The sequence below is a fragment of the Lucilia sericata genome, unplaced genomic scaffold (assembly GCF_015586225.1).
Source record: "Lucilia sericata isolate MDLA Ls3-8-SP2 unplaced genomic scaffold, ASM1558622v1 Contig000147F_arrow, whole genome shotgun sequence".
Classification (NCBI taxonomy): domain Eukaryota; kingdom Metazoa; phylum Arthropoda; class Insecta; order Diptera; family Calliphoridae; genus Lucilia; species Lucilia sericata.
The window spans coordinates 393508-409002 of NW_023994179.1; the positions used below are offsets into that span (position 1 = coordinate 393508).

General features: G+C 31.8%; 1 protein-coding gene across 1 annotated transcript in view; it reads right to left on the reverse strand.

The window, feature by feature from the left end:
• LOC119601180 (protein phosphatase 1B) overlaps nucleotides 1–15495 on the reverse strand; it is a 260061-nt gene that overhangs the window by 204238 nt on the left and 40328 nt on the right. The window contains exon 2 of the mRNA XM_037951935.1: nucleotides 4840–4854. The gene's annotated coding sequence lies outside the window, so the exon portion shown is untranslated. The remainder of the gene's footprint in view (nucleotides 1–4839; nucleotides 4855–15495) is intronic.

Consider the following 15495-nt stretch of genomic DNA (forward strand, 5'->3'; position numbering starts at 1 on the left):
TTCACATCGTATTCAATATTTTTGTATTTGTACAAATCTGCTGTTGTTTTTTTAGCTTTCCTCGTACAACATTTTTGTTGTCGTATGGTTTGTGATAAAAAGGAATTTTAACAAGCTGAGCAGATTTTTATAATGTTTGCATTTTTTTGTTTTATGTCTTTTTTGTCATCTTTTTTCGTTTTCATTTATGGCACAAAATTCGAAAAATACATTTAAAAAAGAAGAGAAAAAATTAATAAAACAAAATGATTGTGGTATGCTTTAGCAATTAAGAAATATTTCATTTGACATTGACGAAGTGTGGCTGTGATTTGTGGATCTTTTTACTTTCAAGGGAAACAAAATATGTATTGCCAAATTTATGAGATTTTTTTTCTCAAACACAAATTGTGTGGGAGGAAACTAAAAGTTTTGGATTTTTAAAGAGCGCTATTTGTCACGGTTGTAAAATGTACAAATAAGTTGGAAATATTTTTTTGAATTTTTAATAGTTTATTTAAATTTTATTAAATAAATGGTGGAATTTGTAGTCATGATATGGTTAATGAAATGGAGTGATTAAAACGTTTGTTGTAATAAAAAAAGAAATACAGGAAGTAGTACGGAGTTCTGTTTATTCTTTACAGAATTACTTCTGTTGGTTGCAATCTTTACCATATCCTCCACGTATTAAGCTTAAGTTACGAAGAAGATGTTTAAGAATTGAGAGCGACCATGTATATCTCAGTTAATTTGATCCTAAGATTGGACTTCAATCACAAAATCATGTCCGTCCGGCTGTCCATGAAAACCTTGCGCGCAAGGAACAGGCCGCAATTTTCCAAAAATTTAGATAAAATTTGGACCTTACATATTTTTCGGTCCAAGGACGAAGCCTAAAAATTTTGTATAGATCGGCTCACGATTGATCCTAACGACTTTTTAAAACAACTTTTAGAAAATTAGGGTTCCATCCATAAATTGCTTAAATACACCAGAATTAACTCATAACTAATTCACTCTTATGGAGTGAAGTATGAAAATAAGGAAACCTGCGGTCAATTAAATCATAATGTTTCCGATATTTTGCTCTGTTTAAAAATAATAGAATTTAGAAACCGTTTCTTATTACTTTACAATAAAAACAAAAAATACTATTCATTGAAATAGAACAACCTCTTGAACCATTTCATTTCATTTCAACAACTCTTTAGTTCAATAACCCTTTAACGACTGCCATTTACATAATGTAAACTTTTATTAAATAATATATCCGATTTACTTTTAATTTCTATCGATTTAATTAATTCACTTCTTTACAATTATGTATGCATTTTGTATAATTATGTCATGATTCAATAAAACTTTAAAAAAGTAAAAGAAAATTAAAAGACAAAATTGTCGCCCAGACAACACGAACTGCAAGCAAGGAAAACCCTTCGAACAATTTAATTACAAATGCGACCACAGGCGGCAAGCGTCACAATTTGAAAAGTAAAATAGTTTTTAAAATAGTTTTACATTTAGTAAAAATTGATTTACTAAATGTCTAATACGTTTGTGGTTCCAATTGTAATCAAGCTGTAAAAGTCCTACTCAATAAATAAAATATTTGCTAAAGCTTAAAAAAATGAACCCTTTTCTGAAAAGTCAAATTGCATACTTCAAAAATAACACCAGCAACAACAACAACATAAAGACGTACAACATATCGTGTTGCTACTGTATACAATTTTTTATTTTATTTTTTAATTTGTTGTTGCAGTATTGATGGCGCACTGTGGCAGCCAGTTTAACAAGAGTTTAAGGCACGACAAATTTTTGTAGCAACAACAACAATACAAAAATTGCATGTTATCCTGCGTGTGAGTGTTGTTACGTGAAATGTCAAATAATGTCAGACAACAAGACTTTGTTCGTTTGTTTATATTTTTTATACTTGCAACACAACAACAATTATACAAACACACATGCATATAACGCTTGCTCACAAATTTCAAATTTACAAAAAATAAAATAATAATAATAATGATATGAAAAGCATTTGCTGTTGTTAGTGGCAACAGTAGCAAATGACGCTGATAAAAAATGAAGACGACGGCGACAACAACTACAACAACAAAGAGCAGTAATAATAAATAAAAACAAACAAACAAACACAATCGTAAATGATATAATTACGAATTCATTTGTGCTGCAAATTAATTAATTAATTAATGCACAAACTTTAAAACAAAAACACACAACGACAAAATTCAGAGGGAATAGAAGAAATACACGCAAAAAAAAAACGGGTTGGCATTTCTTAGAAAGTATAATTTTGAGAGTTTGATAGCAAATTGTTTTTCAAACACCTGAGGATCAAAGTTGATTTTACCTGTCAGACATATTTTTGTTTTGTAATCTATCAAAATTTATTGAATTTGAATTCTCGAAATAATATGTAATCGATTCTTAAGGCATCCTATGAACATCTGCGTATCAGTTTTATCAGTTATATTGGAGTTCGAAAATAACTAGTTCACACTAAGGAAATAGAACTTCACTTCAGTGGAATTGGGTTTTTATTTTTATTAACTATAACTAAAACACAAATTTTTCTGAGTGTACAACTCCATCTATTGTTCAGGGCTTAACGTTAACATTTGCCAGGGACACAGGAAAATCTTCTTATATATGAACATATCTGTCTGGCTTTATATACATACATATATACATATTCGTAACAAAGTCTGTGTGGATTTATTTTTCTTTTAAAATATATTGCATTTATTCATAGTTTAAGCACGCAAACTCATAGAAGTGTCGTCTCCATTGCCACCACCACACCTGCCCACACGTTACGTATATTTACAAAAATTGCATGGCAATTTTGTTTTTGTTGCCACTAATGCCGCTGTTGCAGCAGCTATTGTTGTTGGTTATTTCATGATTTTGGTATGTGGCATTCAGTTCTAGTTTTTGCTGCTATTTCATTTAGGGTTTTTGCTGCAAAAACACACACAACATACTCATACTAGTGAATACGATTACTTACACGTCCGTACATTTGTTCAAGGCAATGTTAGTTAAAAGATACGAATAGAAAAGAAAATGAGTTCCAAATAAGACAAAAAAAGAAACAAAAGAAAAAAATCTATAAACACGACACCCGTGTCAAGATGTTGGCAATTTGATAAGCGCCTAGTAATTGTTACGGAACCAAAACTAATAGAAATGTTTTAATGCCATAAATTAGCATTTTTCTAACTCTGTGCCTTTCCTGACAATTGTTGTTGTTATTGTAGTTGGCTGTAATTATTTTGGTGACTTCAAGGATAAAAGAAGAGTACCATTGGTTTAAGGGGACACATATGGAATTTGGCACCCTTCTATTGTTTCTTTCTTTAAAGGGAAGGGAATTGCCAACAAAATTTGCAAAAAGTCGAATTCCAGAATCCAAAGTATACTTTCCTAAAGGATTGAGCAGAGCTGAAGCCGATTCTTACCTCAGAACTTTACCATCACATCATGTTTTTCAGATATTGAACTATCTGATGTGATAGGGAAATTCTAAGATCGATCACCGGACTAAAAATTGAATGCTAAGTTTTCGCTTCTTAAGTATGGGCCATTGACTAATATCGGCCTCCAATATCCCATAGTGTCGACCAGAGTTCTGAATTAATTTATTTAAATAACTTTTTTTTATCATTGTAGTATTTCAAATAGTCGGTTCGAGGAGACCATCTTCCTAAACGCTCTTTAATTTCAGCTAAAACCATAATAAAAGAAATAAATGTTTATTCATTTAACCCATGTTTAGTGCATAGTTTATAAACTATTTTCATGTTTTTTTATACTCTTTTCCATTTACATGTTTTTAAGAGATTGCTTTTTTATTGCTATCGGTGTTGTTGTTGCTGTTTGCAAAATTTAGCAAACTAATAATAAACAAACAACACAACAATTACACGCCAGAATTGGCCCATTAGCACCAATGTGTCTGGTCGCAAGGTACAAATAAACAAACATTCAATTTACTTGTACGTGTAAGCACTCGTCGTCGTACTATTTACTTGGATCCCAACAAGCAGCAACAAAAAAAATATTCAAAGTACTTGCAACTTGGAGCCTAAATAAGTTTATTTGCGATATGCAAAATGTATACGAGAGGTGCTACAAACGAGAGTCAAATAGCAACACGCACATTTTAAATGCCACACATTGCACCAACTGCCAGCCAAAAGCCCATGTTTTTGCATTTACTTAGAACTTGGGCGAGTGTTGGAACTTGTTCGTTAAAAGAAAAGTTTGTTGTTATTGTTTGTGTAGTGGTTTCGTTCGTTGTAGCGCCTAAACAAATTATGAGTTTTTAAACATGAAATTATTTGGCGGAAATATGAATGTAACATGCAGCGTTTCCTACGTTTATTTTAGTTCGAGGAATTTGTTTTATTCCAATCATTAGTTTTAAAGAAATGTTTAGTTTTATGGGTTAATTTCTTTTTGGAAATTGTTAAAAATTATAAGAAGTAGAATTTATATTGTTTATAAATAAACAATCGATAAATATTTATGATAAATTTCTGTTTCCAATGAAAAAGAATTGTAGTGCTGCATACATACACACACATACATATATAGAAAAGTAGGTAAATTAACAGATGCCAATCTAAATTGGCTTCACAAAAACCGGACAATCGGGCTTGTAGAAATTTTTATCCCGGGATTCCGATATATTTCGGTATTCCGGATATTTCAGGAATTTTCAGGATTATATGAATTTCATATTGTTATATGAATATATTTGGATATTATGTGCATACATATATAATTCTCAGATTATTACATATTCTTATTAAGTCTAATCGAACTTACCTTGATATTGGAAACCTGCAAAGAAAAAAGCAAAACGATAAAAAATTTGTTGAACGAAAACGAAATCTGTACAGAATTAGCTTTCTATAAATATATAGAATGAAGTCTATATACATATGCTAGACTGTAGACTAGACTATAGACTATCTTATAGACTATAGACTAAATCTTATAGACTATAGACTAGACTATATACTAGACTATAGACTAGACTATAGACTAGACTATAGACTAGACTATAGACTAGACTATAGACTAGACTATAGACTAGACTGTAGACTAGACTATAGACTAGACTATAGACTAGACTATTGACTAGACTATAGACTAGACTATAGACTAGACTATAGACTAGACTATAGACTAGACTATAGACTAGACTATAGACTAGACTATAGACTAGACTATAGACTAGACTATAGACTAGACTATAGACTAGACTATAGACTAGACTATATACTGGACTATAGACTAGACTATAGACTAGACTATAGACTAGACTATAGACTAGACTATAGACTAGACTATAGACTAGACTATAGACTAGACTATAGACTAGACTATAGACTAGACTATAGACTAGACTATAGACTAGACTATAGACTAGACTATAGACTAGACTATAGACTAGACTACTAGACTAGACTATAGACTATATAGACTATAGACTAGACTATAGACTAGACTATAGACTAGACTATAGACTAGACTATAGACTAGACTATAGACTAGACTATAGACTAGACTATAGACTAGACTATAGACTAGACTATAGACTAGACTATAGACTAGACTATAGACTAGACTATAGACTAGACTATAGACTAGACTATAGACTAGACTATATACTAGACTATAGACTAGACTATAGACTAGACTATAGACTAACTATAGACTAGACTATAGACTAGACTATAGACTAGACTATAAGACTAGACTAGACTATATAGACTAACAGGACTATAGACTGACTATAGACTTAGACTAGACTATAGACTAGACTATAGACTAGACTATAGATAGACTATAGACAGACTATAGACTAGACTATAGACTAGACATAGACAGACTAAGACTACTATAGACTAGACTATAGACTAGACTATGACTAGATATAGACTAGACTATAGACTAGACTATAGACTAGACATAGACTAGCTAGACTAGACTATACTATAGACTAGACTATAGAGACTAGACTGATATAGACTAGACTATAGAGACTTCATAGACTAGACTATGACTAGACTATAGAACTATAGACAGACTACTAGACTTAGACTAGACTATAGACTAACTATAACTAACTAGACTAACTTAGACTAGACTATAGACACTAGACTATAGACTAGACATAGACTAACTATAGACTAGATATAGACTAGACTATAGACTATAATAGGACTAGACTATAGACTAGACTATAGACTAGACTAGAGACTAGACTATAGACTAGACTATAGACTAGACTATAGACTAGACTATAGACTAGACTATAGACTAGACTATAGACTAGACTATAGACTAGACTATAGACTTAGACTATAGACTAGACTATAGACTAGACTATAGACTAGACTAGACTAGACTAAGACTAGACTAGTCTATAGACTAGACTATAGACAGACTATAGACTAGACTATATCGAAAATTTATCGATATAGTCTAAAGAGTTAACAATAGAGCCTTTTAGAAATTATATGTACAAAATCTACTTTTATTTAATATCAGAAAATATGGAATATAATTTATTCTCCTGCTACATACTTAAAATTCCTGAATATTAAACAATAAAAATATAACTTCCCCAACGCTGTTGATAACATAATTAAGAAAATTTATAATGTTTTTATTAAAAGCCTATAAAAGGGATTTTCTTACAATTTATGAATCACAATGAGAAAAAGAAACAACAAATCTTAAAAAAAATACTAAAAAAATTTAAAAATAATCAAATAAATAACAAAAATTAATAACAATAAAACACTAATAATCATTAAAGATGAAGAATAAAACACAATACAAATCTAAAGAATTATTATTACTTTAATCCGTCATAATGGTCAATAGTGTGGCCCATTTAGATGAAGATAATAAACAGCAACAAAGGCAAGGCAAAACAACAAAAACACCTATAGTTGTTACAACAACATTTAATAAAAATTCAATACTCCAGTTGTAACAAGAAGAAGAAAAAAAGGTGAAATAGAGATACACTCTATCGCTGTTAGTGTTTATTGGAAACAATGAGATCCGATCGGTCGATACTTGGACAAACCAATAAATAGTCGTTTTGTATTGTTTGTTATTGAAACACAATATTTATTGAAAATATTAAAAAAAAAAAACTAACAACAACAGCAATAATTCTATTGAATTAGAAAATTTATAAATAAAATTAGAAGAAGAAAAAAGTTAAGAGTAGATAAAAAACTGATTTTTATTATTGTTCTGTTTAAAGATTTATGACAGAAATATGAATGGCTTTCAAAATGATTTGTAGCCATTTTTCTAGTTTATACTTTTTTTCTTTCTTTTTAATTTAATTTATTTGTTAATGGCCAGTTAAGCATCTTATAGTTTTCTTTTATTTTTTGTAGTAAAATTCTTTTTTTTACTGTTTATTTAATGTTAAAGCTATTTAAATTAAAACATTTTTGTTAGGAATTCTAAAACTTGCTGGACGGTTTTGTTCGTTTGTTACCGATTGCATTTTTAGGATGTTAAAAGTCATAAAATTTGTTATAAGCTGATTTTAATTGCTTTTCATTTATAACAACTCATACGTATTAATTTAATTTATTGTTTTTGAAAATGATTAAAAATACTAAATTTAGACACTTTATTAAATCTTATTTACAGCTTTTTTCCATTGTTCTGCTTTTTAATCACCCGCTTAGGGAGATAGACAATATTTGAATTTTTATTTGTTTTATTTTGAAAAGTAATAAATAACGATGAAGATTAAGTATCGACAAAGAATCGATTGGAACGGGTTGACTATTTTAGTTCCCATTCCGTTTTTAACACGTTGAAGTAAAATAAAACGGGTTTGTCAATTGACCTGAATAATTATATGTAATAGTGACTGGGACCCTACTAATTGGATTCATGGTCCGGAAATGCTTGTTTTTGTTAGGATTCCGTCCCAGAATGTCGAGAGGTAATGCAAAAATCACATTTTAAATTTAAATTTATTTCCATTGAAGGTGAGTAAAGTTCTCATATGACATTCCTGCAACTAAAAATGCGCCGAAAATAATACTCGACATATAAGACCCTAATGAATGACAGTCACAAAGTATAAGTATGTTCGGAAGTACACGTGATGCCTGTGGTTTAAACCGAAATCCGCGGGAAGAGAATGTTAGTTGAAGGACTGATGTACGGTAAAGTCTATAATTCAGGATAAATTCGAGACATCAGATATAAGACAGAGAAGTGAGTGTTGGACTAAGCGTTGGAAATGAATGAGTTGCTCACTATAGGTATACGGGTGCATCCCGGAAGTTAAGCAATGGGGAAACAATGGTCAGAGATAAGATAGCTTCAGTGCTCGTACATGGAACGGCAGAACCATGCACAAAAATTGCCACCGGCGTGTATGAAACACAAAGGGGCCGTTGTAAGGGGCTGTGGTTGAAAAAGTATCGCGGTGAAATGAGGCTAACACGACAGGTGTTCACTTAAATCACTTTGACTTCTTAGCCAGAATATAGCCCCGTTACTACTTTTACTCAAGTCTTGAAGAGCGACAATAACTTTTGGAATTTTCCCTTTGTCATTATGCCTGTCAAAGCCCTGATATAGCGTTAAAGTGGCAAACAAATGCAGATATAAGCCAGGAACCTGCTGAAGAAATTTAAGTCCCCTTTTAAGCAGGTCAACACTCGTAAGCGAATTGCATTATCATCTTATCATTTAAAAAATAATATAGAAAGGCGGAAAGATGATACATTTTTTCTCAAAGAAACTCTTATTATGACCTGATCCATCTTTTTACGACATACTAGGGCGTATTAGGTAGTTACGAGCTTTATTATAATATCAAATGTCCATAAGACTCCAAGTTCTACCGAAATACATTTAACTTGTATATAATAATCCTAAAATATGTATATAAAATTTCTCTAACAAAAACCACTGTATTAAAGCATATATTTAAATAACTTTTTACTATCTTCAACCCACAGTGCAAACTTTTTGATATCTTAAATCTTAAAGCAAATTATTTTATTTTAAAGATTTCTATTGATATTTTGATTTCGTTTGAACCCACATGTCTGGTAAATATTTTGTTTTTTTTTCAGAAACAAAATTTCTAAAAAACTTTATTGATTTTAATTTACACATACAAAGATGTTAGAAAAAAAAACTAAAATAAACTAACAAAATACCAAATTATCATACTGATCTGTGGGAGCTGTATCTTTTAGGAGAAACGATTAAAATGATTGTTTATATGTTTTTGTTATAAAAATTTTGTATCTACATTTAGTATTCATTGAGTAGAAAATTACAAATTAAATCTTGTAGACATGTTGTCTTCGAAGACAACACACATACACACTGCCAGAGATATTTTAGTATTTGATCGTTTTTCAACGATCTATGAGAGATAGCTACAAGAAGTATCGCTGAATAATGTCATCGTCGTTGGCGTAGTGTCTGTTAGTTATAGAGGCATGGCATAGATTGGAGTCAAATGGTATGGTATGTTATGGAATAAAGTAGTGGCGTGGCTCTTAACTATTTTTGTGGTATTTAATAGAAACAAAAACCAAACATACATACATGTTACGATATTATACTCATACCATAAATATTTCTATCATTTTCACTCTCGTCCGTCCGTCTGTCTGTCTATTTAAACGTTGGTATGTCCAAACTATTACTACCGCCAGATTGGAGCTATAGTGAAAAAAAAAAATAGACTAGAGATTGAATTTGAATTGGTTGATGGAGCTACAAAATATAAAAAAATAAATACAAAACTAATCGTTGCCTATGTATCTCTTGAAATAATTTACGATTTCTGTAACTAGATACTATTTTTGGGTGGCAATTATTTTAGTTTGACACTTGTTTGAGTTATTTAATGAGTTGTGGTATCAATATATATATAGTTTTTGTTTGTTTGTTTTTTTTCTCTCTTTATTTAATTTAATTTGTTTTTAAGTTTGTTTTTATTTAATTTAATTTATTTGGTTTTTATTTTTATTGTACTCGTACGTATTGGGAAATTCAGGTGTCATACTTTGAAATATTTATAACGATTGTTCGTTTATAAACCACAATCAACTCTAGGAATTTTTTTAATGACATTCAACCCAAAATTTTATCTTAAAAATCTGTGGAATTTAATTTAATGATTTGTTGCTTTAAAGTTAAACAAAATTTGCATTTTTGTTATTTATTTGTAATGAAAAATATAAAAATAAAATATATTGTTTTGGAAATTAGTGGGTATTTAAAATAAATTTGTTCAATATTTGTAAAATCGATTTTAATTAGTTTATAATAAAAGAAAGAAATATCCATAACAATTTACTGCGTAACAACTTATTTAAATCGAATATAAGAAATACTTTATGTTGGCAGGTAGTAATATTATTTAGAAATTAAAGATTGTTGTCAAAGCCACATTGTTTGAAATTTTAATTTAAAAAATCTTTTGATATTTTGTTATATAATAAAGTTATCATCAACATCTTATAGCATTACAGCTCAGGGTGAGCTTTAGCCTGAACAGTTATTTCCTTCATTCATCTCTGTTTTCTGCTGCCAGTTTATAACTCATTATTCTTAGGTCGTCTTCTACGTCATTAACTTTTGTAGTCTGCTGTCGACCATGCGAGCTACGTGTCCTACCAATCCTATGTGTTGCGCCCTTTTAAATTGTACTATGTCCTCTCCGCTGCATAACTCGAGCAGTTCGTCTTTGTCTCTTTGGATATAGTTTCCATTGTCACGTAAAGGGCCAAAAATTGTCCGTAATATTCTCCTTTCAAATATTCTTAGTCGCTGTTGATCGCCAGCCCTCATGGCCCATGTTTAGCAACCATATGTGGCAGTTGGTCTCCATATGGTCTTGTAAATGTTCAGTTTTCAAGCTTTCGAAACTATTTTGGACGTAAAGCTTTTCCTCTGCGCAAAATATGCTCCATTTGTCGCAGATATGCGATCACTTATCGCGTCTCGCATGCTGTTATAGTTCCTTAGCTGGGCGCACAGGTATACAAAACTCGTCACACCCTCAAAGTTGTATGTTCCAATTTGGATGTTCTGTGCTTGTCGTCTACTCTCGTTCGTTGACATTATCACGTACTTCGTCTTTCCATCACTTTCCCCTGTCGGGGCGTATGCAGATATGAATAAGATGTTAATTTTCCTTTAATTCGAAGTTTGCACATTGTGTCGTTGAACGACGTGTATCCAAGTACCGACGTTCTCTTGATACTAAGAAATTTGTTCCATTCTTTCTTGATGTCAGGTTTGTTCCACTGTAGAATAAACTAAAACCATTCTCCATCTGTCGGGCAGCTTCCTTCATAGACCCTGCTCTATGCACAGTTCGTATATTCCATGTTCCACTGATTAAATCATTAGTCCTTTATCGTTGCGCTGGTCTGCATCGGGTATTCGTGTTATTTCTCCTTATATTTTGGCAGTTCTGCACAGTGTGGGTTTTATAAGGTGGATTGTTAGTCCAACGCTTAACCCTACCCCTCGCTCAACCGGCTATGGCGGAGTAACTTGCTGGGGCAGCCACTATCTGGTTTTAAGTCGTCTGGTCGACTATGGAAGCAGGTCGCCTCTAACATGAGGAACAGACGGCTACCAATCCACCGCTTAGTATAACACAGACGTTTATTGGATTTTGCAAATTTGCTTGTTTTTTTATGCGGGTGGTATTTGATTTTCCACCTACTTCACATATCTGTAGGGCCTTCCTCTATCCGCCACGCGTCCAATGGGGACAAGCAACTGCTCACAATAATAAAGTTATTGTGAAACTTTCAGTTTTTCTAAATTTTAAATTATACTAAGAAAATAATTTAGAAGCATGGAGGCATTAGGATTTTAGATTTTGAGAAATTTCTTTTAGAAAACTTTCTACTGAAAATTTTATTCTAAAAAGTGATCAAAACAGCACTTAATTACACTTTAGCAGCAGTGATAATACAATTACATGTGATTTCTGAGTAACTATTACTTCCTTAAAAATTCCATATAACATTTTTGCCATTCATAGTGTAAATGTTATTTTCATTAATGTGAACACAGCAGTCATATGAAATTTATTTTAAAATTAAAACAAAGTATAAACGTCATAAAGTAAAAAAAAAAACTTCCCCCCAAACCATTTGAAGCGCCAATCAGTGCGTCTCGGCCCACTAACGTTGGCAATGTCAGACGACTTTATGGTTTGTGACACACAAAAGTAAGAATTTTTTTTCTTCTTAAAGAAAAAATCGCATGCCAACTCATAAGAATCATGTTTAATCGAAAATGAATTTGTTACTTTTATGTGTATTTTTTTCTGTTCTCATTGCAGCAATTCTTCTTTTACATAAGATTGCATGTAACCAAAAGTTTAGAAAAAATAATTTTTTTTCTTTAATGTAAGGAAAAAATTCATACATGTTCTTCTATGTAAATAAAATTTATGAATGAATTGTAAATCGTGCTTTTTAACATTTTGTTTTTGTTCTTGTTGTTGTTAATTTTACTTATGTATGAATTATTTGTTCCCCACAGTTTTAGTTTTAGTAAATGTCTTCCTTTTAAGATTAATAAAATATTAATTCCTTTTCATCTGATATTTGATAGATGTGAACGTACCTTTAGGAAGTAGTTAGTTAACCCACCAGTACTAATCAATTGCAGAGTCAGTTGGCAAAGTGTAGGGTGATAATTATCTGTGTAGTAAAAACTGACTTCCTCCTAGGACTTATGTTTCAACAAGGAGTGATTCACAACCCCTTCCTCCCCCCAAACTGCCGGGTTAATACGAATGAAAACATGAATGAAAAAAATTAAATAAACAAGAATTAAAATGAGATTTTAACAAGTGTAACGCTGTTGGTCGTACGGTCATAAAAAAAATCTCGGCGCCATTTAGTGTTTAAAATATAATTAAATGAAATTACGTTAATTTCTTTTATATGCAATTCGTTTTACATTTTCTTGTTGTTGCTGTTTGTTTGTAGGACAATTTTTAATTATGTTTATAAAATAAAATTAATTGGCGTTGCATTTAAAAATTTCTTATGGTTTTTATATGTGTTGTAAATTGCATTAAAATTAAATGAAATGTTATTGTAATGAATGTGTAGTTTTAAAGAAAAAAACCTTAAAATTTGGCGACATTTAGCGACATTTAGTCGTGCCTGCCCATGGAAATCCGGAATGAAAAGGTTTACAAGTTTATAAGCTAAAACAACTATTTGAAAGCACTTCAGTTATAGGTACCAGTTATAGCATACAGCGACCCCGATATATCCCGTTTATTTCAAATTGAATGTTTCTCATCTGTGATGGGTAGTCATATTGACGTGAAGCAGATGCTTAAGCGCAGTGATATGTGGGAATGGCCAGCATAAGTTGGCTATTTCTGGCAGGCTCACCCATTCTAGTTGGGTCTGCATTGAGCGCGAAACTTAGAACTACCACCCCCTGTCTGATTACGTCTATTTCTCTTTGCGATGGCTATCAGATACTTTCCCAAGCTATTCTGTCTGTGTTAGAATGTCGGCTGGTTCTATTAGAACCAGACATTTTAATGTGTATCGTCAGTCCGAAACCACCAGCGTCTGTTCCCATATAGGGCGGCTGGTGGTCTGCGTCCCTGTGGGGACGGCAGTTTAGCTTAGACAACAAAATGGATGGTAAAGAGGAAGTACAATCTCCGGGGACCCTAATTCTACAGCGTCGGTAATAGGCTGTGGAAAGTCAGGCGGTCACACCGGGTCAGGCTAGTTTTAGAGAGGTCGGTCTTGTAAACCCAGGCTGGCTGAATGTAATAAATTTGATCCGTAGTTGCACTACAAGCGGTGAGGCACGCCAGGACTTCTCTTCAAGTACCTCCAGAGATGCTGCATACCGAACCGTCAAGGCGGTTTTAAAACCCCTGGTGATGATGACAAGGGGTCGTCTAAGTCCGCTCTTCCATTATCTTCACAAGTGCCAATTGTATCCTCAGTCTTAGTGACGGTATCCTATTTTCCTGGGAATGCACTACCCCCTGCCCAGTCCGGCAAACAATAACAAACGACCCTGCAAACGGACGGCAATTACGAGTCCTTCCTCCTCTAGAATAATTGAACTACTCGGGTCTAAACAACCCGGGGAACTCACAACGTAGCAAAAAACTTCCCTCATGTCGCTTATTTTTGTCTGTTAAAGAAGAACCTGAAGATAGTACTTTTGAAAATACCCAATAGAGTTGCTGATAAAACATAGTTGAAGATATCCAAAGCAGATCCCTTTGATTCTGATTAGTAGTGTAAGTGTTTAATTAAGAAGTACTACATGGGTGTATCCACAGACTTTCATTATTGTAAATATTTCAAGCAACTTCAAAAAAGTAAAAAATAAAAGAAACCCCCTATGTTTTCCCAATATGCAACAATACATATTCTTAAAATTTAAACAAATTTTCCAGAAATTAAAATAATTAAAAGTTTTTACTACAAAAGAAATATCTAACATCATTTATCTAATGATATGGCAAAAATAAGTTCTAATAACTAAATTAATTTGACACAAAGCACGCTTTCTGAAAAAATTTTGCTGAAATCATGATTTTTGTTAAAAATACCTTGCAACGATTTAATGCTAATTTTAATTTTTATAAAAAACAATTAAACACATTTTTACAGTTTAAAAATTTTATATAATTAAAAAAAATCCTAAGTCATCATTTATTCACAATTTAACAAGGCACCTGCATTTTTCCTACGAAACCAAACTAAACACTTGAAAATTTTACAAGAACAAGTACTTTTAAGTCAAAAATCGGCTTAAGTACAAGTGGCCCCTACAAAATTGTTAACAACAATATCAAAAAAGACAAGTATATACTCAAATAAGCAGTTAATCTTTTAAACATTAAAGTAACTGTTTGTTTATTTTTCAACCTGCTCCTTTGAAATCAATTCCCTTTGGTGAATAGACAAATGCCAAAAAAAAAAACTTGACATTTACACATATTGTCAATAGAGTCTTTAAGTCTTTCATAATCTAATGATCTGCTAGGCAGAGAGGTAAAGATGAAAGAGACAATCAATCTATGGGAACTTCATTAAATCCATATATGAATCTATTGTTTTCTATTCATTCATTTTCTTTTTTGCATTCATTCAAGAATATAAAGAAACTCGGATTCACAACAATGTGGTCAAGTCCAAAAACAAAATACTAGTAAGTATATTAAAAATACCAACACTAAATTGAAATGTTGGGAAAAATTCGCATAGTAATCCAGTAAATCCCATTGACATGCCACTCCCATTATATGCAACACTAACAACAACCAATAACATACAACCACTCGAATCATAAGCACACAGTGCTGGGTTTTTGTTTTCAATGAATAGTAATTCAAAGAGATTGAGAGAACCAGAAGAATCATTCATCCTCAGTTCTTTCATT